Consider the following 24,946-nt stretch of genomic DNA (forward strand, 5'->3'; position numbering starts at 1 on the left):
AAAATAATAATTGGCCACAGAATAAGAATTTTTGGCAAAATAATAATCAGAATACCAATCAAAAAGAACAACCTGTCGAGCCAATGGATGTAGATTCATCGCTCCAATTTCAAAATAAGCCCAGAAATAATTGGCAGTCAAATAATAATCGAGGTAGATATAATAATAATTATTATCAAAACAATAATCGCACAAACTATTATCGTCCAAATCAAACCAAAGAGCAAACTCAAGCTCAAAAAAGGGAACTAGAAGGAACAGTTAATCAGCCTGCTAATAAGGTAACAAGATTAAATAATATCAATGAAGATCATTTTTTAGATCAGACCCCTACAGGGGAATGCCTTATCTAAAAAGAGTGGACAGAAAAACTAAGAAAGAGTTAAATATTTTAATAGACACGGGAGCAACGGCTTGCTATATAAAGAAGGGAATTTTTGAGAATAAAAATGAATTATCTATTTACAAAAAAGTATCTACAGTTCATGGGTATTCAATTATTAAATATTACCATTATATAAATATATTTGGAACAAGACATTTGTTCTATGAAATAGAAGGATTGGAATCTGACCTATTAATTGGGTTTAATTTATTAAGAAAAATCGGAGCAATTATAAATATTGAAAAGAGAGTGTTGGAGTATAAAGGGAATACAGAAAAGTTATTATATTACGATAGTGAGGAAAAAAATGAAACAAGTTTAATGGAAGTCAATAATACTCTTCCATTAAAAGAATTTATTTTAAAAAAATATTTTGATTATATAAGTTTCGAAAACACAGATTCTATATTTGTGGAAAGAAGCGAGAAAAGTTTGGGATCAACAAATCCTGAACCCGCCGACGATGAAATTTCCGTCAACAAAAAATTAAATAGTTTGGGATCAAAAAATCCTGAGCACGCCGACGATGTAGTTTCCGTCAACAAAAAATTAAATAGTTTGGGATCAACAAATCCTGAACACGCCGACGATGTAGTTTCCGTCAACAAAAAAATTATTGGTTTAGGATCTAAAAATCCTAAACACCCCGACGTCGATTTTTCCGTCAACAAAAGAATAAAAAAGCGAAATAAAATGAACAATATTAATATGACCAGTACAAATCGAATAGAAGTACTGGAGAAGAAAATAATTGACATAATCGAGGAGGAACACTCAAAAATAAATTTACAAATTCCATTTCGTACCGATATTCGGAGTGAAATAAACACCGAAAATGACAGGGCAATTTATAGTAAACAATATCCTTATGCCTTATCAGTATCAGATTTCGTTAATACGGAAATCAATAGAATGCTTAAGGAAAATATTATAAGACCTAGTAGAAGTCCTTATAATTCTCCAGTGTTAGTGGTACCCAAAAAAGGTCAAAATGAAGATGGCAGTCTCAAACATAGATTAGTAATAGATTACAAAAAACTGAACGAAAACACTATACCGGACAGATACCCGATGCAAGACCCGTCTGTAATATTAGCTAATTTAGGAAAGGCTAAATACTTCTCAACAATTGATTTGGAATCTGGATTCCACCAAATTTTAATGAAAGATTCAGATATTGAAAAAACAGCATTTTCTATTAATAACGGAAAATTTGAATTTTTACGAATGCCTTTCGGGTTAACAAACGCACCCAGAATTTTTCAAAGAGCTATGGATGATATCTTAAGAGAACAAGTAGGAAAAACTTGCCATGTTTATATGGACGATATAATTATTTTTTCAAACACTATTGAACAACACTATGCTGATTTAATTAAAATAATTAATATTTTACAAAGAGCAAATATGAAAATTTCTCTCGAAAAATCTAAATTCTTTAAATTAGAAACCACATTTCTAGGGTACATTGTTTCTCATAATGTAATTAAAACGGATCCCGAAAAAATTGCCACAATTAAAAAATATCCGATTCCACGTAATATTAGAGAACTCCGAAGTTTTCTAGGTTTAACAGGGTATTACAGAAAATTTGTCCGTAACTATGCAAAAATTGCTAAACCATTAACAAAATATCTAGGAGGGGAAAATGGAAAGGTTTCTAAAAGAATGTCTACTAAAGTTTCAATACAGTTTGACGAATCAGCTGTACAAGCTTTCAACGAGCTAAAAGAGAATCTAATAGCACAAGTCGAATTAATTCAGCCAGATTATAGTAAGAAATTCGTTTTAACTACAGACGCATCAGACGTAGCTATCGGGGCAGTACTAACACAAGATAATAAACCAATTACGTTTATTTCAAAAACATTAAATAAAACGGAACAACTTTATGCCACAAATAAAAAAGAATTGTTAGCTATAGTATGGGCTTTAAAAATCTCTTCGGAATTATTTATATGGAGTAATTGGCATAGAAATACAAACGGATCATCAATCCTTATCGTTCACAATTTCGGATAAAAATCCAAACGTAGAGATGAAAAGATGGTATTCTTTCATTGAAAGTTTTACCCCAAAAATTATATACAAACCCGGAACAACAAATGTTGTAGCCGATGCATTATCACGAATACAAATAAATAATATTACAAACAGCGATATAGACGTTTCTGAACAGTCAAACTCAGACCAAGACACACAGCATTCAGCTGAAAGTAGTTTTGAAAATGTAATACAAGAGACCCGTAAACCGTTAAATCAATTTAAACAACAATTGTTATTAACAACGGGGAGGTATACAATACATGAGTCACTGGACATTTTTGACAAGACAAGACACATAATCGAATATGATACAGTTGAGAATTTAATAAGCATATTAAGAGAGTATCTTCCACCTAACATAACGGTTGGAATTCATTGTAGTTTAGAAGATTTATATCATATTCAAGTATCTTTAAGAAATAGTTTTACTAACAAATTTCTTTTTACGCGATTATTTTTACAAGACGTAGAAAACGCCGAAGATAGAGCTATAATAATAGAGGAAACACACAATCGAGCTCATAGGGGACTAGACGAAAATCATAAACAAATCAGTAGATTATATTATTGGCCCAATCTATTTGTAAAACTAAAAGAATATATAAAAAATTGTAAAATTTGCAATGAGAACAAATATAACAGACACCCTATTAAAATTCCAATTGGGGAAGCCCCAGTCCCAACTAAAGAAGGCGAAAATTTACACATTGATATATATTATGCGCAAAGTTTAACTTTTTTAACTTGTATTGACGCGTACTCTAAATTCCTAGTAGTTAAAGAAATTCAGAATAAATTAAATATCGAAAATAAAGTAATGGAACTACTTCAACATTTTCCCCTAGCCAAAGTAATTATGACCGATAACGAACCGAGCTTTACCTCAGCTCAATTTAAATCTTTTGCACAAAGATGCGGCGTAACTCTACATTACGCAGACCCGAGGCACAGTACCTCAAACGGACAAGTGGAAAGGGCACATTCGACATTAACAGAATTAGCTCGCTGCATAAAAGAACAATTTAATTTAACTGACTATTCCGAAATCGTAATAAGAGCCGCTCAGGAATATAATCAGAGTATTCATTCCACAACAAACCAAAAACCTATTGACATTCTTTATAATAAAATCGAACACGATAATATTCCACAATTATTAAAAAATACACAGGAAAAAATGTTAGAAACACATAATGAAAACAGAAAAGAAAAACAATATCACGTAGGACAAGTTGTTTATGAGAAGAAATATGGAGAAAGAAATAAACTTAAACCAAGATATAAGAAGCAAATAGTTAAAGATGTTATGCCTAATAAAATAATAATCAACAGTAGAAACAGAATTATTCACAAAGATAATATTAAGCATTAATAAATTATTTTTTTTAACTTACAGAAAATGTATTCTTTAATACATATTTTATCAATTATAATATTGGCCAGTTCAGAAATAATTGATTACTCGAACCATGAATTTTTTCTGTTCAAAGACAACAAGGATGTACTTACGTATGAATCTTACAACGATTTATTCCACGTAACTAATTTAAGTTTTTATAAGGAAATAATTAATATAGAATCAGATAATATAAAAAAGGATTTAAATAAAAGGTCACAATGGGAAATAAAGTACGACTTAGAAGTAATCGAATTAATCTTATCCCAGTTAATATCAGCTAGAACAAAAAGAGGAATAAATGAGTTAGGCACCGTGTGGAAATGGTTAGCTGGAACTCCGGACCATGATGATTTCATTAAAGTACAAAATAAAATCAATGACTTAATTGAAAATAATAATAAACAGTCTATTATTAATTCCAAATTGTTCAAAGAAATAGAATCTCTCTCTGAAGATTTTAAAAATGTTTTTATTGATCAAGATTTACCACTAAGAAAACATCGCTTACGATTGATAACATTTGATCTACAAAATTTAATTGATACTATCACCCTTGCAAAAATTGACGTTTTCAACACTAAAATTTTAAATAATGAAGATATAAAAGAAATATTAAAACACGAGCAAAAGCCAGTAATTATCGCTGACTTAATGGACATCTCTGTGTTCAAAATCGCATTACATAAAGAACTTTTAATAATTTATATAAAATACCCAATAATAAATAATAGATGCGAATTATATTACACTCGACCCATTTCCCAAATCGATGGAAAATTATTAATAAGTAATCAAGTCGCAAAATGCGAAAATACATATTATGAAATGTCTACATTTAAGAAAGAACTCTTTAATAACTATTGCACTCTAAGTTTAGAAAAAACATGTTTTACCCGACTATTAAACGGTGAACAATCAATTTGTAAAAAAATAAGAGAAAAAAATAAAAAAATAGACATTATCCAAGATGGTGCCATTTTAATAAATGGTAACAACATCGTCAACAACTCCGAATTAGGTGGTTCATTCTTAATAACATTTAACGGTACAACCACAATAAATAACGTTTCATATACCAATTTAGACAACAAAATTCTTAACTATATTACTACAAACCACTTCAAAAATTATGAAATATCCGATTATATATTTTCAAATAACTCGGAACTCTCTTTAGATAATATAAATATTTTAAATCCATTCATTAAAATTAATAATACCAAAATATCTATATCCTTTATGTTATTAATTTTAATCATTATATATTTGATTTCTCTACCTATTATTAAATACAGACATATATTTGTAACCAAAAAACAACGGCCAGAATTAGAAAAACCTATTAACGAAGAAATATTTTTAACAGAATTAAGAGATCGTTTAAACGAAATCCATAATGAATCGGGACGATCCATTTTAGAAGGGGGAGAGTTATCCAACCCGTGAAACGGTTCCACTTATGGAACTAATAAACAAATTTTTAAATTCAATTATCCAACGGTTCCACTTATGGGATTAATAAACAAATTTTTAAATTCAATCTGAGCTACATTGCCTTTGCCTTTATTTATGATTCTGCCTTCGCCTTTTTCATTAACTTCGAAGGCCGCGCTTGACCGTTCTGCTAAGATAAATAAACCTATAGTAAAGTAAACAACAGCTTCCGTTCGAAGCCAAACTCTCACGTTCAAAGACAAAAGTATTGCGTTCCAATTTTTAATCAAAATTGCATCGGTCAGCATAATTGAATTTCACAACGAGATGCGACAGTTTCAGCATACGCATTTATTTTAAACAAAAATCAAAGTTCTAGAAGCTTAAAAAAGAAAAGCTTCTGGCCGAGGTTCGTTGGAGAAGATTTTAGAATTAAGGAGTCAGTCTTATTCGGATTGAAACCGGGATCGGTCATAAGAAATAATAATAAGTGAAAGTGTCTTGATGTAATAAAGAGTTAGTGAATTAAGGTCTGCACCAATAAAGTGAAATTAAAAAATAAAATTTATATTTTTTTTAATCAACCAATACGATCAAATTTAATTTGCACCTTCAGCGTGTGAGCCAAGGCACAGCGAGCGGTTCGTATTTCGGGCACTTAGGTTGATGACCGAGACCCTGAATTGTATAAACTCTGCGACAAAGTGTTACAGTGCGTGCCCTTTTAGTACTCTTGGTTCAGTGGGTGGTCGATATATATATTTTATATGTGTGCATACTACAAGACAATAAATTACTAAGAACCGCGATAAAGACATCTTATTTCATCTGCTTTATAAAAATGTTAAACAAATTTATGGTAACTTCTCCTAGATTTCAATTTTTACATAAAATTTTCGTTTTCAATTTATTTCTTTTTCGTTGTGACTGACACTTTTTGTAGTGATAGGCTTATGCCGTCTTCCCACTGAGATCCATCCACCATCTGTTGAACGGATGGTCCATAAGGATTTGCCGTTCCGAAAATTCCCAGTTAATTCTCCATCCCAATTTGACGGACTTTTTTATGCGATAGTTAGGCGATGTTTTTTCGGTCCAACTCTGAATTCTTCTTCTTAACAGTTAAAATCACTACGAAAATTTAAAACATAGTGGCGTGTAAATTTTGAAAAAGGAAGGCGCCAAATCTATAAATACTGTTTATGTCATAATTAATTAATTACTGCTTCATCTGTGTGGCAGCACTAAGAGTTGCTCCACTCTTTCCTAGGCGCATACCGTACTCACAACAGAAAACCTTGGAGAACGAGAGTATGTCCCCAGACTTATATTTGTGTTTTACAATTAACAAATAAAATATATTTATTGTACTAGGGAATACTTTGTGAAGGTCTTAGATGTGGACCCCGATGACATGGAAGCCTCTTCAGCGGAAGTCAACGCTCAGGCACCTCTGCGGCGCCTGCAAAACGCGCAAAAGTGGACCGGACCTCAACTCCGAGCTTGTGGAGATAGCGCTCCAGAAAGGCTGGAGGAGCATCGAGCGCAGACCAAGATCATGTCATTGAATTGAGCTTGGCTGTCTGCCATCCTTGACATTAATAAAAAATTAAATATGAAACCATATTAAAATAAACCTATTTTTATTTAATGAACTTGATTTGATACCTTTAGACAATATTGGGCAATAGCTGTTCATATTTTTTCTGCAAGCTGGCTGACATATTAGCCCGATTTGGTTGTTCGCGTGGATAGGGTGGGAATGGTGGATGTGCTTTTGTGCGAATCGGAGTTTCACATTTCTCAAAAATTCCCTTCTCCTGTCAGCTCCTTTTTTTGGGAAAGACAACAGAGTAAGAGAGAGGGATGGAATTTTTTCAGTGTTTCACGCAATCAGTTCTGCCGGCGTTGCCCTTAGCTCTGCCAGCGTCTCAGTCGTCATACTGATAAAAGGACGATGAATTTTAGCTGCGATTTCAGAACTGCTTAAGCCTCTTGTAATGATTTCAGAACTGCTTAAGCTGTTAGTAATGATAAATACAGGCTCACCTTTTTAAATAGTGTAGCTTATGGAAGAGGGGACTTATGAACGGGTTCTCTCATTGCAAACTTTAAAAGCAATACGATTTATGGTGTTTACTTTAAAATATTCCCATACTCCCATATTGATTAATCTTAAATTAAAAAGTCAATTTGAAGTTGCCTGCGAATTTAAAATAGGTTAAACAAAATGTTCAGATACTAATACTCTTCAAACAGAAAAACATTCCAGCTCGCCGTAAAGATCATTATATGTATATACATATTTCTGTCTTCTATAAAGAAGAATTTTCGGACCATAAGTATGGCAGAACAAGTCCTTGAGCAGTTAGAAACAATAACAAGAAAGGAAAGCTAACTTCGGGCGAAGTTGCTGAAGTTGATATATTCTGTAAATTATATTCTCCAAAATTATTCATATGCTGCATTTTTAATACTCATAAAAACTCCCAACTTCCTAACTTTAAAAACACCAAAGTTATGGCTTTTCCAATCGTTCAGTTATTTGGCGGCTATAGGATAAAGTCGGCCGGACCTTATGAAATTTGGTAGGTCGAATTGATTGGCCAAAAATAAAACCTATAAAAAACCCCAACTTAAAAACTTTACAAACACCAAAGTTATGGCATTTCCGATCAATCAGTTGTATGGCGGCTATAAGATATAGTCAACCGATCCCGGCTTTCCGACTTATATACTGCGTGCAAAGGAACAAAGGGTGTGTGCAAAGTTTCAATTCGATATCTTTAAAACTCAGAGACTAGTTCGCGTAGAAACAGACAGACGGGCAGACGGACCTGCTTATATGAACTCAGGACGCGATCCTGATCAAGACTATAGGGTCGGAGATGTCCCCTTCTCTGCGGTGCACACTTTGACCAAAATTATATTACCCACGGCAAAGAATAAAAATACTTCCAAAAGCTTTACTATTTTTTTTTGTTTTTTTTTAATTTGGTTTGTCAGACAACAAGATCTCGGTAAAAAAAATCGGTTTTTGTCGAGCGTCAATGTGAGAGAGAGCAAAAGCTTGGTTAAGCTCAGTAGTCAGATCGTAAAACTTTAATCTTTCCAGTGTGACCAAAATTTCGAGAGTTCATCAGAATTAAGCGTGCTACGGTCGTGCTGTTAATCAGCTGGGCTTGGTGCCAAGCAGTTAAAATTCAAATATCGTATTTGCAGCAAAAAGCCTTTAAAAGATTATATATATTATCAACTACCTTGGCAAGACAAGTCTGCCGCTGTACAAAGAAATTAAAAAACAATACAATTTAATTTAGTATTAATGTTATTTTGTCCTCACATGTAAACTCCTGCAATCGACTCTTGTGGGTTTTATGATTTTTTTTTAAGCGCGAGCTACCGCCTCAGCACTTTCCCTCGGCGGTCCCCCACCTAAACCCCTCCGGTTGACAAGCAGCTAGAAACCAAACACAGTTACCGCCTCAGCACTTCCCCTCGGCGGTCCCCCACCTAAACCCCTCGGTAGACCTCCGGCGGAAGGATCTGTGACGGCGGAGGATGACAGGAATTTGCAACACTATAATTATCTTTATATTGTAAGAGTGAGTAGAGTGAAGTGTGAAATGGAGTGAAATAATAAATTATAAATAAATAAATCAACAATGATATAGAAAGGAAAATATAAAATAATTAAATGGAGAAGGAATTAACGTGCAAGAGTAAAATAATTAATAAAATAAAACATAAAGAGGTCGAGCCACGTTTAGAGAAGGAAAAAGAGGAAATGTAACAAGAATTGTGCACAGTGTGTGAAGGTGAAAATAACGATGCTAATATTCGAAGTAGGCGGTAAAGAGCAAAAAGTAATGGGAATAAAGTGCGAGATTTTTTTAATTTGGTTAAAATAAATTGCCGATGTCTGACGTCGGTGGACGGTTCGAGGTTGTGTCGAGCAGGGCGATCGAGCGGTCGGTTGTCAGAGGCTCGACAAATAGTTGCGGTTGGCAATGGATCGGTATGACAAGAGAGCGTCGGACGGCGTCGGTAGACGGTCGGGGGTGCCGAGTGTTCGGTGCTGCGCAGAGCGGTTCGACCAAGCGGACGGTTGCCGTCGAGGCGGCAATAGGTTGCCGTTGTCGTTGGTTCGATGCACACCGAGCGGCTTGGTAGTCTAAAGAACACAAGTCGTCGGCGGTCGGAGGCGTTGTGAATAGTTCGACATCGAGCCGGGTGGCGGCAGAAGGCAACCTAGTACAGTGGGTCAAGTTATGTCAGAAAGGAGAAATTGGCTCGATCGGATCAAAGACAGAAAAAAATAAGAAGTATTATCAAGACTCATTCACATGTAATAGGCGACGAACTGATAGTTACAACAGGTTGAAAATAAATAAATAAATAAATTGTTAAGGTCCAGGCACATGTATTAGGCGACGAACTGTAATACACAGGGCGAAGCTTAGCATGGGATGGCTGCAACAAGTTGGAAATAAAGAAATAAATAAATTGTTAAGGTCCATGCACACGTATTAGGCAGCGAACTGTAATGCACAGGGCAATGCTTAGCGTGGGGGATCGTAAGCAATTAAAAAAATGGCAAAGAACACCCATAGAGCAATGACTCTCCGCAAATGGTTGTGAAGCTGTATCGCACAGTGATCAACTAGCTTCAGCATGCGAGGTGAGAAAATTAAGGAAAGGCAGGCAAAAAGAAAACAAAAGAAATGCAAAAAAAAAAATAAAAATGAGAAAAATATAAACAAATAAAAATTATTACGATCCATTTTACTATTTTATCCAAGTATGAGACAAATTACTTATTCAAATTAATTCACAGAACTCAATTTCAACACGGAAACTCGATGCCAAAAACACAAATTACAGAAAAACACAAAAATAACTAACTCACACGGAGATACACATTCTTAAGTAAATTAACTTTAAGCAGCTATACATACATACCATACTTATTAAGTAAGAATTTGAAACAAGCTCAGAGAAGAGGTAGACAATGAAGGAAATTATATGTAACATAAATGCCATACATATTTAAGAAGAAAAAATTTTTTAAAAGAAAAAATAAACTCAGAAAGGAGGTAGACAGTAAGAAAACAGCCAAGAAAATTACTACAACAGCTAGTTTAGGATTTGGAATGACAGAAGAAAGAATAGCAACACCAATGGCAACAACGAGTGTATTAGAGGCCATCAAGGTAATAGACCTGGTGGAAATTATTCCAAAATACGAAGGAGACTCTGGTAAATTAGATGGTTTTATAGGAGCAGTGGAGCAGGTACTAGGCCTGATCAAAGGAGAGGAAAGATCGAATGTAGGGGTAATAGCCCTTAGAGCGGTGAGGAGTAAGATTGTAGGAGAGGCGGATAAGGCTCTCGACTTAGACGAATCAGAACTCAATTGGGATCAGATTAAGAAGGTACTGGTTACACATTTCAAGGATAAGAGATCCGAACAGGACCTTATTATGGAGCTGACTCATATTAAGGAGAAGAAGCTAGAATTAGAAGCACTGTATGCAAAGGTTATGACCCTTAAGAAAGCCCTGGTGAGTCTGGTCAAGTCCAGCGAACAGGGCATACTACTGAGAAGCGAGAGGATCAAGTGGTATGAGGATATGGCTTTAAACGCCTTTGTTTCGGCCTTAAAGGGTCCTATAGGCGTTACTATTCGAAACATGGGGGTACCAAACATAGCAAAGGCTTACGAAATAGCCTGCAGTGAGAAGAATTTAGGTAACTTAGAAGAAACAGGGAAGCCCAGGAAATGACAGGATCACAGGCCAAAGAGGTTAAGGAAGCTCCGAAACAGGAGTTGGGAAAACGGGAAAACCCAGTGCCGGAGGCACAGACGGGCCTTGGTCGCAGTATCGGTGGGCTGCAAATACCCAACCACAGTTTCAGATGCCGTTTTCAATGCCCACCATAAATGGATGGCCAGGATTTGGATTGCCATATCCAATAATAGGCAATCCATTCAGGACAGATAACATTAATCAGACAGAAGCCCCTAATTATGTTAGACCGTACCGTAATTACCACAACAGGAACACGAAATGGAATTATGGCCAAAATAATCGCGACAGGCAGTGGTATGGCAACAGCTATAACAACAGCAGGCCAAGGGAAGGTCAGTTAGCGATCCAGGCAGCTGGAGGTGGAGGTAGTGGACAATCAAGAATGTCTAGGAATTCAAATTATTCGGGACAATCATATAACTCGAATAATTCGAGACAGTCGAATAATTCGACCAACTCCAAGCGGTCATACAATTCGGCCAATAATTCAGAGAGAGAGGGAAATAGGCAGTCAATGAGCGGTCAACTGCATAATATCCAAGAGGATGAGGCAAATTTTTTGCAATCAGCCTTGAGTAACCAACAGGATATTTAGGAGCAAGGAGGGGCCACTCCACCCTACCATATGTAATGATCAGAATTACCCCACACAAAACAATAAAATTACTAATCGATACAGGATCCACTTATTCTGTTATTCGTCCCGAATTAGTTCAACCACAGCATGTGAAAGAGCTGCATGACCCGATAGCCATTAATACAATTACTCAGTCGCAGAAAGCTCATGTACCAATCTTCAAAGAATTCGGAGGAGTAGGAAAAATGAGATTATTGCTCTTCAGATTTCATCAGTTTTTCGAGGGATTAATTGGTATAGACTTGCTGCAACAAATAAAAGCCGTGATCGATATTGAGAAGGGTTGGTTCCGCACGGCGGACACAGAATTGCAGATACATTCCACTAAGTATAGACCCAGCGAGGTTCACTCAATAGAAGCAGGGACAAAAGCAGTTATTTCTATTCCGGTATGTGTACCCGATGGAGTTTTCTTGCTAAACAAAAAAATAGTAAAAGAGGATTTGATCATTTCAGAAGGAATCTATAGGGCAGTGGCTGGAAAGAGCCTGGTCGAGATAACGAACTATGCGGAAGAGGATCAGGAATTATTTCTAGAAGAACCGTTAGAAGTTGTCGAATTCGAAACTGACAAGCATTTCGAGCTCAACAATGTAGAAGAGACAGATAATGAAAATAGGAAGATACCATTTGATAAGATCAGAACAGAACACTTAAATAGCGAGGAGCTTAATGAGCTGCAACGAATTTGTAAAAAATACCCGAAAGTATTCCATAAAGAGGGTGACCATTTGTCATTCACTAATGCGGTCAAACACCAAATTAGAACGAATGACGACATACCGGTGTACGCTAGGCCGTACAGGTATGCATTCAAGGAAAGACAGGAGGTGAGAAGACAGCTAGAAGAGCTATTGGATCAGAAGATTATTAGACATAGCCATTCTCCTTGGAGTGCGCCGGTTTGGCTAGTACCCAAGAAGAAGGATGCCTCTGGGGAGAGAAAATGGAGAATGGTGGTAGACTATAGGAAGCTTAACGAGAAGGTAATTAAAGATAGATACCCACTACCATTAATCAATGACGTATTGGATAGCTTGGGTAGGGCTAAATACTTCTCAACTTTAGATCTGGCGAGTGGATATCACCAGATCGAAGTGAAAGAAGAAGACATTCCGAAAACTGCTTTCTCGGCGGAAGGGGGACACTTTGAGTATGTCTAAATAATGCCCCAGCAACCTTTCAAAGGTTAATGAACAATATTTTCGGAGAGTTGCTAGGAAAATGTTGTCTTATATATATGGACGACATCATGGTGTACTCGACATCCCTACAAGAACACGTAACGGATTTGGAAAAAGTCTTCAAGAAGCTTGCGGAGGAAAACTTTAAGTTACAACTAGACAAGACAGAGTTTTTAAGGAAAGAGCTAGAATACTTAGGACACGTAGTAACCCAACAAGGGATCAGACCGAACCCAGGAAAGATCGAATCAATAAAAAGATTCGAGATTCCCAAGACTAGGAAGCAGATAAAATCGTTCCTAGGTCTGTTGGGGTACTATAGGAAGTTCATAAGAGATTTCTCGGCTATAACAAAGCCTTTGACAAAACAGTTGAAAGGGAAAAAGGCTGTACAGATAGACCAAGAATACAAGGACGCATTTGAGGTATGCAAGACCTTACTGTGCAATGATCCAATCTTGCAGTTTCCTGACTTCGATAAACCTTTCATACTCACCACAGATGCAAGTAATTATGCTATTGGCGCCGTCCTATCCCAGGGAAATTTGGGAACGGACAGACCAATAGCATACGCCAGCAGAACCCTGTCAGGATCAGAAGTGAACTATGCCACAATAGAAAAGGAAATGCTCGCCATTATATGGGCGATTAAGCATTTTAGACATTACTTATTCGGCACAAAGTTCAAGATAGTCACTGACCATAGGCCATTAACATGGCTAATGAGCGTCAAAGAACCCGATTCCAAACTTGTGAGATGGAGACTCCAAATGTTGGAGTACGATTACGAGATCGTATATAAGAAGGGTTCTCTGAATGTAGTGGCTGACGCACTGAGCAGAATTCAACCAGAGCTCAATGTACTGGAGGATGCCTCAGAGATGGCGACCAATGGAGAGACAATCCACTCTGCTGGAGAAGATATCCAGTTAGGATTCCCTATATCGGAAAAACCACTAAACGAGTATACATCCAGGTGGTCATACAGGAAGGTAGAGTAGCGGGAATACAGAAACAAATTCCGTTCAGGAATAAGTTGAGATTAATTTGGACAGATAACAATTTTGATGAGGAAACAGTTGACCTTAAGTTAAAAGAAATCCTGAAACCTAAAAGAACGGTAGCACTCCTGATTGCAGACAACTTGGTGATAACAATCCAAGAAGCATATTGCAAGTATTTCGCTTATAGTAAGTTATATAGGGCAATAAGATGTACAGTTTTGTTGCCGGATATAACGGAAAAGAGTGAACAGGAACAGGTCATCAAAGACTACCATGAAAGGTCGAATCATAGGGGAATAGATGAAACATTAGCACACCTGAAAAGGAGGGTGTTTTTCGTACACATGAAACAGGCAATTGCCCAAACAATTAATAATTGTGACAGTTGTCAAATACAGAAGTACGATAGGAAACCAAACAAGATCAAATACAGCCTTACAGAGACACCAGAGAGACCTATGGAAATAGTGCACATTGACTTGTATTTCGTAGACAAGAAAAGTGTGCTAACCATAATTGACAAGTTCTCTAGATACGCTTGGGGACTAACAATCCCAGCAAAAGAAAGCGTAAATATTGTTAAGGCAGTAAAAAGTTTCATGGCCTTATTCGGGTGCCTAAAAAGATAGTCTGTGACCAAGGAGTAGAATTCTCTTCTAACTTGTTCAAGGACTTTTGTAGGCAGTACGAATTAGAGCTACACACGACATCCTTCCAGCAATCATCGAGCAATTCTACAGTCGAGAGATTGCACTCGACGATCACAGAAATATATAGATTAATAAATTAGACAAAAAGGAAAAAGAAACTTGAAATCATGAGGAAGTCATGGATGAGGCATTTATAACTTATAATAATGCCATTCATTCAGCGACGAAACTAACACCGCAGGAGTTGTTCACAGGGAGAACGCATAACTTCCTAAAAAACGTGTCTTTTAACAACGAACACGATTATTTACAGAAGATTAATGCGTTTCAAGTTGAACTTTATCCAAGAATTTAAGAAAAGGTTCAGCAAGAAAAGAACAAAAGAATAGAGGCGGCGAATGTTGACAGGCAAAGCCCGGACACAATACAACCAGGAGACATTATATTTAGGAAAGAAAACAGGAGGGATAAAATAACTCCTCGTTTTTCAAAGCACAAGGTGATGGAAGACAACGGTCTCACACTAACCTCTACTAAACCACAAAAAATCCATAAAGAAAAAATCAGAAGACTAACCAAACCAAATGAACAATAATTACAGGTGGTCAAGGAGCATGGCCGCAGAAAGGAAACTTGAGATCCGGCCATTGCTAGGAGAAGAACCACTAGCGCAAATAAATCTAGGCGCTGCGAAGATAATTCAAACTCATAAAACAATAGTACACATAGTAAAATTACAAGAATATCAAGAGGCAATAGAACAGTTAGAACGAACACTCACAGAAGTAGTTGAAGACGCGAAAACAAGGGACCTTGTTAAGGTTTTGCAAAACAAATTACAGATGATCAAGAACAGATTAGAGGCAATATGCCCCAGGAAAGGAAAGCAAGGGGACTAATCAATGGATTAGGATCTGTAGTTAAATCCATAACAGGGAAGTTAGACGCGGAAGACGCAGAAAGGCTAGAAGAAGAGATAAGAAAAATGCAAGAAGAGGAAAGGAGATTGAAGGAGAATTTTAATTCACAAGAGAGGACAGGAGCTAAAATCACGATAATGTTTAGGAACTTGACGAAATATATAAACGATGAGCAAAATCGAGTAACGACATTTATTAATAATTACAAAAATGGAATCAGCAAGACGTTCTTAGAGGAAGACAAGCGGATTTATATGATAGAATATATCGATAGAATTGCGATAACAATAGATATGCTAGGGCTAAATTTGAATGAATTAGCCGAAAGTTTATTATTAGCAAAGATTGGGCTAATCTCAAAAATTATTTACGATAAACAAGAAACAGCTAAATGCATAAAAGAATTGGAGGAGCAAGGAATACAGATCGTATCAGAGGAACATATGTATGAGTTGTTAGAGCTAAGAACAATTATGAATAACACAGATATAATTTTCTCGATTAGATTACCAATGCTTAAAAAAGGGGAGTACTACTTACAGAGAATGGTACCCTTAACAATGAATAAAACAGAATTCATAATTGCACCAGAATATGTAGTAAACAATAAAGAAGAAATGTACTATTATAAAGCTAAATGTCAGAAGATAAGGAATTTGTATATTTGTAAGAATGATAAGATTGTAAATCAAATTAATGAAGAATGTCTTAAAAAATTTAATTAGGGAGAGGGAGGGGAGTGAAAAAAAGGGGGGCGGGGGCCCAAAACAAAGAATCAAAACAGAGGAGGGGAAAAACCCCAATTTAAAAAAAAAAAAAAAAAAAAAAAAAAAAAAAAAGGGAAAAAAAAAAAAACAAAAGGGGAAAAAAAAAAAAAATAAAGAAAAAAGGAAAAAAAAAAAAAAAAAAAAAAAAAAAAAAAAAAAAAAAAAAAAAAAAAAAAAAAAAAAAAAAAAAAAAAAAAAAAAAAAAAAAAAAAAAAAAAAAAAAAAAAAAAAAAAAAAAAAAAAAAAAAAAAAAAAAAAAAAAAAAAAAAAAAAAAAAAAAAAAAAAAAAAAAAAAAAAAAAAAAAAAAAAAAAAAAAACCATGTTGTCTGTGATACTAATAATAGTATTGGCCGTGGCTTGTTTTTTCCAAGCGAACGACCATTTTCACACCAGTCGCCCCACCTGCTAATTTCGCACCAACCATTACTCCACCTGTCACTTTCACACCAACCATCGCTCCACTATGGTCGGTGGTTCAGTCTGAGGGGGAGGAGTTACCGCCTCAGCACTTCCCCTCGGCGGTCCCCCACCTAAACCCCTCCGGTTGACAAGCGGCTGGAAACCAAACACTTTATTGGGAACTAAGTTGCCAACCAAACAAACATCGCGGCCACTGCTGAGTCCAAGCCCCATATATGCATCCGGTCCAATTACAAATCCATTCCGCTAGATCAGCACATTGTACGTTAACATTAAGCTTTGAACAAAGAATTATAAAATAAAGAATTCAATCTGATTTTCAACTCGAAACAATCAACTACAATCAATTTATTTGGTCGGGTTATACCCCGGGACATTATTTGAAGAACCTACTTAAGTTAACTCGCGCGCCACAAGATTACATTTTGTATTCTTTTCGCTAGGGCTCACCCAAAGTTCTGGCTCTCTCTCATGACTCATCAGACTTTTTTCACCTCGGTACTCAGATCGACAAAAAAATACAAGGAAATTACTTCGCGTTGCCAACCACCTGAAATGAACTTTTAGTGAACCCTAGCGAAAATAAGAAAACATTTAATATTTTGGCGTGCGCTTCTCACTGAAAATTTAAAAAAATAGAGAGAAAAAATCAAAAAGCAAAAGTCGATTGCAGGAGTTTACATGTGAGGACAAAATAACATTAATACTATCTGTGGTGCCTCTAGTCAGAGCAAAGTGTTTCTTAGGTTAAAAATGTCCGAAAAAACACAATAAAAGTGCAGCAATGAACTACAAATTAGCAAATAATTATCGTAAATTAAAAAAAACAACTGTTAAACTTAAATTGTATTGTTTCTTAATTTCTTTGTACAGCGGCAGACTTGTCTTGCCAAGGTAGTTGATGATATCTTTTAAAGGCTCTTTCCCGCAAATACGATTTTTGAATTTTAACTGCTTGTCAACAAACCCAGCGTATTAACAGTACGACCGTAGCACGCTTAATTCTGATGAACTCCCAAAAATGCAGTCACACTGGAAAGATAAAAGTTATTACGCTAGTTTTTCGATCTGATTAGGTTTGGGATTTTTACGAATTGTGTATGATGAATTTTATGGTTATGGTTATTCATAAAATTTAATACGCATCTAAAAACATTAAGTGCAGTTTATGTATAATGTTTGACAGATAAACGCATTAAAAATGAAAATTTATTTGACATTACGTTTATTTCTTTGTGTTTGTAAGTATACAGAAAGGATTTATTTACAAAAATGTAATAATAACTTTCTTAGTAATTTTAAGGGAAGCTTGCCCTAAAAATGCAGAAGAAAAAGTGGCAATGTCCGACCACTACCTTTTAAGTGAAGAGTATATTGTAAAGATGAACAGGGCCCCAAGCAGAGGTCCTTATTTTGATACTTCAGCTACAAAAAATGTGACGTCTTTAGTTGGAAAAACAGGACATTTGAATTGTCGCATAAAAAATCTTGGAAATAAAACGGTACATTGGACTGAACTTAATAGATTTTGTGATTTCATGGGCCCAAAACTACGTTAATACATTGTGTATTATTCCAGGCGCAACTTTATCGTTTTAGAGTTTTCTAAAGTGTGCTAATTGTGTAAAAAGTTACTTGATATAAATAAAAACTCGTTTGTTGGCCTATATTAGGAATATATTTCGAAATTTTATAAGACATGTATATATGTATATAGAAAACTTTTTTTTTTTCGCGCGGAGTCCCACGGCCCACTTACCCGCCCAACCGACCGAGGGGCGCAGCCGTGTATCGTACGGCACGATTCGCGATAAGATAGACGCGAGATAAGAAATTAAAGGTAAAGGTCCGGGGAAAAAAGTAATAGTTATATCAATCTTGTGCCAATGAAGCAAGTATCAATCGTTTTAGGAGCGGCAGAGAGTCAAGATTTGATATTACAGGAAAAAGTCTATTATAGTCAGAACATAATACTCTGAAAGGCTCATGCAAGGCATAGTTAGATCTACAATGATTTAAAATTAGGGGAAAATAATTTCTAGTTAATCTACTTGGCACAGAGAAAAGTTTAGCCGACTTAACAAGTCGGGGCAGTCAATATCACCATGTATTGACTTGTTCGTTTATTTCTCTAACTCTCTCTCTCTCTCTCTTGCATGCTTTACATTGCATTTGTTTATTGATTAAAGTTGTTGTGTTGCACAAGCCACGCTCAGTCGATATAAGATTTATTCTCTCGTGCTCTCTTTATTCGACTTAATTTCGTGATCTCGCGCTCTTACTTTTTTCGTGTTTTGTGGTTTTTGACAATTTGATTTGATCCCAGTGCCAAATTTACTTTGAGGTATTTTTCAAATTCTTATTTTTTTATTTTGCTTTAAACTTACAATGGCTCTTGTCTGTTCTAAGAAAAATTGTACTCTTGCGTCTTCAACTAAAGACCCTTTTATTTTTTGCTGGCTCTGCGATTCGATGATGCACGTTAAATGTGCAGGATTTACTGGCAGAGTCAAAGATTTCATTGATCTTAATTCTGGTCTCATGTGGTCATGTGGGTCCTCCAAGGAAATGGTTGTTGAGATGAGTGGCTTTATGAGGCAGACTCGAGACAGCTTATTGAATATCTCAGGAGCTTTTAAACAACTCAATGAGGGGTTCAATTCCGTCTGTGCCCAGTTTAATAATAAAAAATATTAACCGAGTCGCCTAAACGTAAAAAAGCCAGTTTAACCGCCGTTAATATGATTGTGGAATCCACCCCAAATCCGAACTTGGTAGCAGCAGTTTCTGTTGACACAGGGGTAAATGAACCAACTGTGCCTATGGATACAGCTAGTTCGGGTGGTACGTCTGTTTCCAGAATAAAAGCTACAGTACTGGCTAAGTCAAAGAATTCGTTGCCGACCGAACCTACAGGTACAGTAGACACCGTTCCTGGTTCTCAGCCCAGTGTGGTTCAGACTGCTGGTGGGGGCCGTAAGAAACTTTCAGTTGTTCCACAAAGGAAGCAATTATTTGTTTCTAGATTCACCCCAGATACCACATCTGAGGATGTTTTGGAATTTATACGTGAAAAATTCCCATCCGAGGATATTGCAGTTGAACAATTTCGATTTTCTTACGCTCGTAGGATATCGTCTTTTAAAATATTTGCTCCGCCTGATGTGTTTAATGTGTTACTTTCTGAAAGTTTTTGGCTTAATGATGATTTAGTAATTAAAGAATTTGTTCCAAATAAACAGAGAACAAATAACAGGCCTTCCACTGTGCCAAAAAACTAAATAGTTTATTCTTGGCGTATCAAAATGTTAGGGGACTAAATATGAAGCTACACAAACTTTATGCCGACTCCTCTGCATTCACCGAAGATATTTTGGCTTTTACGGAAACTTGGCTAAAACCAGAGATATCTGACTCTGAAGTTCTGTCAAATAACTTTAATACTTATAGGACCGATCGCTCCTCACGTAGGGGGGGCTGTGTACTGATTGCTGTTACCTCTAGCCTAACATCCGAAAGAATTCTCACTCATATCCCAAACGAAATTGAATTTGTAAGTGTGAAAGTTTCTTTGCAATCTTTATCTATTTTTGTTACATGTTCCTATATTCCACCTGGCTCTGATCTAGTAATTTATGAGCACCATCTGTCCGCAATAAAATCCGTACTATCCCTGCTTTCTAACAGAGACCTTTTGATTGTTTTGGGTGACTTTAATCTACCCGATATTTCTTGGTCTCCACCCACTGACTCACTTGTCGCTATACCTTTATCCGCCCATGATTTTGTAGATGGCCTTTTAGAATTATCGTTACAGCAAGTAAGCTTTATACGAAATTCTTTAAATAGACAATTAGATCTTGTGTTTGTTTCAGACCCGTCCGAGGTCACGGTATGTAGAATTGACGCTCTTGTTGTACATGAAGACCGATATCATCCAACAATGGAATTGACAATTTGCCTCCCCTGCTCTGATACACTCTCTCCTTTAGTGCCCCCAACTAAAATGAGATGTTTTCGTAAATGTGACTATAATAAACTTAACGATATGATTTCTCATTATAATTGGACAGACTTGTACAATTGTACAGACATTGAAAGTGCCACTGAACTATTCTATATAGCGTTAAATACTTTTTTTAATGAATGCGTTCCTGATAGGTTTCCTTTAAACCTAAACAGGCCTCCTTGGTTTACCAATGCTCTTCAAAGACTTAAAAACCTTAAATCAAATACTTATAAAAAGTATAAAAAATCGGGTAAGCCATCAGATTTTTCGAAATATGTAGTGGCTCGATCGGATTTTAATGTTCTCAACAGTCTTTGTTAATGCCAAGCGTAAGTCATCGGCATTGCCTTCATCGGTACGTCTAAACTCAATGGAGGCATCGACGGATTCTGACATTGCTGATTTATTTGCTGAGTTTTTCCAAACCACTTATAGCTTGGTCAAATTCTAACTACCCTAATCCCTTAAATAGGGCAAATTGTATTTTTTCCCCTTTAATTACTGAAAACTCTCTCTTAATAGATTTAGAAACAACAACGCCGACTTATTCTACCGGTCCAGATGGACTTCCTGGATGTGTGCTTAAGTTTTGTGCGTCAACCATTTGTAAACCGATTCTTAAACTTTTTAATTTGTCTATTTCATCATCAGTTTTTCCTACTATCTGGAAGGACTCTTTTATTATTCCACTTCATAAAAAGGGTGCGAAGGCTGATGCCAAGAATTATAGAGGTATTTCCAAATTGTCGGCAATTCCTAAAGCATTTGAACGTATTATCACTTCTCATTTGCAACATTTATGTTCCTCACTTATATTACCGTGTCAGCATGGTTTTGTTAAGCGAAGATCGACCACCACCAACCTTCTTGAATTGTCATCTATTGTAATAAATGGATTTCAGAAAAAAATGCAGACTGACGTGATATATACAGATTTTAGTAAGGCCTTTGACTCCGTCAACCACTCTCTTCTCTTATTCAAATTAGATCTGCTTGGGTTTCCTGGTAATCTATTAACTTGGATTTCAAGTTACTTGAATGGTAGGGCTCAGAGGGTTATATTCAATAATTCTGTTTCAAAATTGATCTACGTGACATCTGGAGTGCCTCAGGGAAGTCATCTGGGCCCTTTGCTGTTTACTTTGTTTATCAACGATCTTCCCTCTATCATAACACATTCTAGTGTTCTAATGTATGCTGATGATGTTAAGCTTTGTTTATCATATAATGATATAGCGTCGGGATTTAACTTACAGTCAGATATTGATTGTTTTCATGAATGGTGTGAGTACAACCTTTTAAAGTTGAACTACCTTAAATGCAACGTCATGACTTTTTATAGGGGTACTCCTACGTTTATTAGTTATTTTCTTGAAAATACGTCACTCGACCGTAAATATTCAGTTAACGATTTAGGTGTTCTTCTTGACCCTAAACTTAAATTTGACTGCCACATAATGTCCACTGTTAATAAAGCCATGAGTGTTCTTGGCTTTATAAAGCGTTGGTCAAAAGAATTTGATGACCCTTATACGACCAAATTATAATTTACCTCCCTTGTCCGTCCTATTTTGGAATATTGTTCGTCGGTTTGGAGTCAACAATATCAAGTGCACATTGACCGTATTGAGTCGGTACAAAAAAAATTTCTTCTTTTTGCCCTTCGTAGTTTGAACTGGGATCAAAACGTAAGGCTACCTTCCTACCAGAGTAGATTACTGTTGCTTAATTTACCTACACTTGTAAATCGTAGAAAAATGCTTGGTACTATTTTTATGCGTAATCTTATAAGAGGTGATATTGATTCTGCAGAACTTGTAAACCGCCTAACTTTCAATGTTCCTGTTAGACTAACACGAAATTATATCCCTCTAAATTTGCCACGATGTTCATCAAATTTTTGTCTGCACGAGCCCTTTCGCGTTCTATGTAATACTTATAACAACCTTTATCATCTAATCTGCATTTCCACTTCTATCCCGTTACTAAAAACTAATATTTTAACTCATTTGCTTTTCTCTTAATTGTGCCTTTTATTTTCACTTGTGTCTTGTCTCTATTTAATTTATGTATTTTCCTCGCGAACTCGCATTTTTTGCCCAAATTGATAATAGGGCCCGCGCGTAACAAGCACGTGCTTGGTGTCGTTGGGCCACTTGTTTGTACTGCTCGTCGTGCATCAACGTCCATCAGAATAAGGTTATAAATAAAGATAGTACCAAGCATCGTTCTACGGTTGGCTAGGGATGGTAAATTAATCAAAAGAAGTCTACTAGAATAAGAAGGTAAGATAAGATTTGCATCCCAGTTTAGGCGCCGTAAAGCAAAAAGAAGGAAGTTTTTTGTACAGATTCAATACGACCAATATGTATTCCGTATTGTGGACTCCAGACGGGAGACCCATACTCCAGAATCGGACGGACTAGCGAAATAAATAAAGTTTTAGTCAAATAAGGATCATCGAATTCTTTTAACCACCTTTTAATAAATCCAAGCACTCCTCTGGCTTTATTAACCATGGACGAAATGTGATTAGAAAATTTTAGTTTAGGGTCCAAGAGAACGCCAAGATCGTTTACAAGAGTTATTCTATCCAAAGAGCTGCCACTTAACGTGTAAGTTGCGTATATCGAATTGGCCCGATAAAAAGTCATCAGCTTGCACTTGGAACCGTTTAAATTTAGTAAATTATCTCGGCACCAGTTTTGAAAATCATCTAGATCGGACTGGACCTTACAACGGTTTAAGTAACTATTATAACACTGAGCATTAAGCATGGTAAATCTTGACCGAGCACTTAAATATCTAGTAAAAACCGATTGAGAACCGGTATTTTTATATTTCCTAAAAAGTCTGGACTTTACATTTCTTAAGTGTGTCAACTCTTTGCTAAACCAAGGTGATTTATTGGAAGTTGACGGATAGTACCACGGAACACAGGAATTAAAAAATTAGTTTATTGCAGTGTAAAAAACATTAACTGCATGGGACATATTAATGCATACGTAAAGATCAGACCAATTAAAGCCAGAAATAAAATTATTTAGCCTCAGAAAGTCTGCCTTGCGAAAACAATGCATTCGTTTGGATTTTTCTGATTTTTCTTCTATAACTCTACCCGTATGAAATGAAAGCTCGATTGTTGGGTGATATGGATCTTCAGGTTGCGTGAGTGGTGCTACTCTGGACAGAAACACACCTTCAGGATTTGATACAAGACACAAATCAAGTAGGCGACCTAATGAATTTCGAACATGGTTTACTTGAGATAGAGATATGTCAAGCAGGCCATCAATAAAATCATGCTGTGCTATAGGTAGTAAGGCATTCGATCCATCCTCAGTGGACCAAGTAACTCCAGGAATATTAAAATCACCTAGAACTATCAACTGATCCCTATCGGAAAGCTTATTTGCAACGGACTTAATAACGGATAGGTGATTTGAGAATGTTTTGCCTAATTTTCTCAGCATTTATATTTAAATTAACAGTATTATTACTCTCAATTAAAGGCAATTAAAAAAAACTCACTCTATTTCTCATTATAATTGGACAGACTTGTACAATTGTACAGACATTGAAAGTGCCACTGAACTATTCTATATAGCGTTAAATACTTTTTTTAATGAATGCGTTCCTGATAGGTTTCCTTTAAACCTAAACAGGCCTCCTTGGTTTACCAATGCGCTTCAAAGACTTAAAAACCTTAAATCAAATACTTATAAAAAGTATAAAAAATCGGGTAAGCCATCAGATTTTTCGAAATATGTAGTGGCTCGATCGGATTTTAATGTTCTCAACAGTCATTGCTATTCTATGTATCTAAATCGATGTAAATTTGAATTTTCAAATGATCCGAAACAGTTTTTCAGCTTTGTTAATGCCAAGCGTAAGTCATCGGCATTGCCTTCATCGGTACGTCTAAACTCAATGGAGGCATCGACGGATTCTGACATTGCTGATTTATTTGCTGAGTTTTTCCAAACCACTTTATCGACAGCTTGGTCAAATTCTAACTACCCTAATCCCTTAAATAGGGCAAATTGTATTTTTTTCCCTTTAATTACTGAAAACTCTCTCTTAATAGATTTAGAAACAACAACGCCGACTTATTCTCCCGGTCCAGATGGACTTCCTGGATGTGTGCTCAAGTTTTGTGCGTCAACCATTTGTAAACCGATTCTTAAACTTTTTAATTTGTCTATTTCATCATCAGTTTTTCCTACTATCTGGAAGGACTCTTTTATTATTCCACTTCATAAAAAGGGTGCGAAGGC

General features: G+C 36.0%; 1 long non-coding RNA gene across 1 annotated transcript; it reads left to right on the plus strand.

The window, feature by feature from the left end:
• Positions 1-17,793: 17,793 nt before the first annotated feature.
• On the plus strand, positions 17,794-18,329 carry LOC123037556. The gene is made up of 2 exons (XR_006417547.1): positions 17,794-17,901; positions 17,954-18,329. It is a non-coding gene; the product is annotated as an uncharacterized LOC123037556 (long non-coding RNA).
• The last annotated feature ends 6,617 nt before the right edge of the window (positions 18,330-24,946 follow it).

This window comes from Drosophila rhopaloa, unplaced genomic scaffold (genome assembly GCF_018152115.1).
Source record: "Drosophila rhopaloa isolate 14029-0021.01 unplaced genomic scaffold, ASM1815211v1 contig_172, whole genome shotgun sequence".
NCBI classification, from domain to species: Eukaryota; Metazoa; Arthropoda; class Insecta; order Diptera; family Drosophilidae; genus Drosophila; species Drosophila rhopaloa.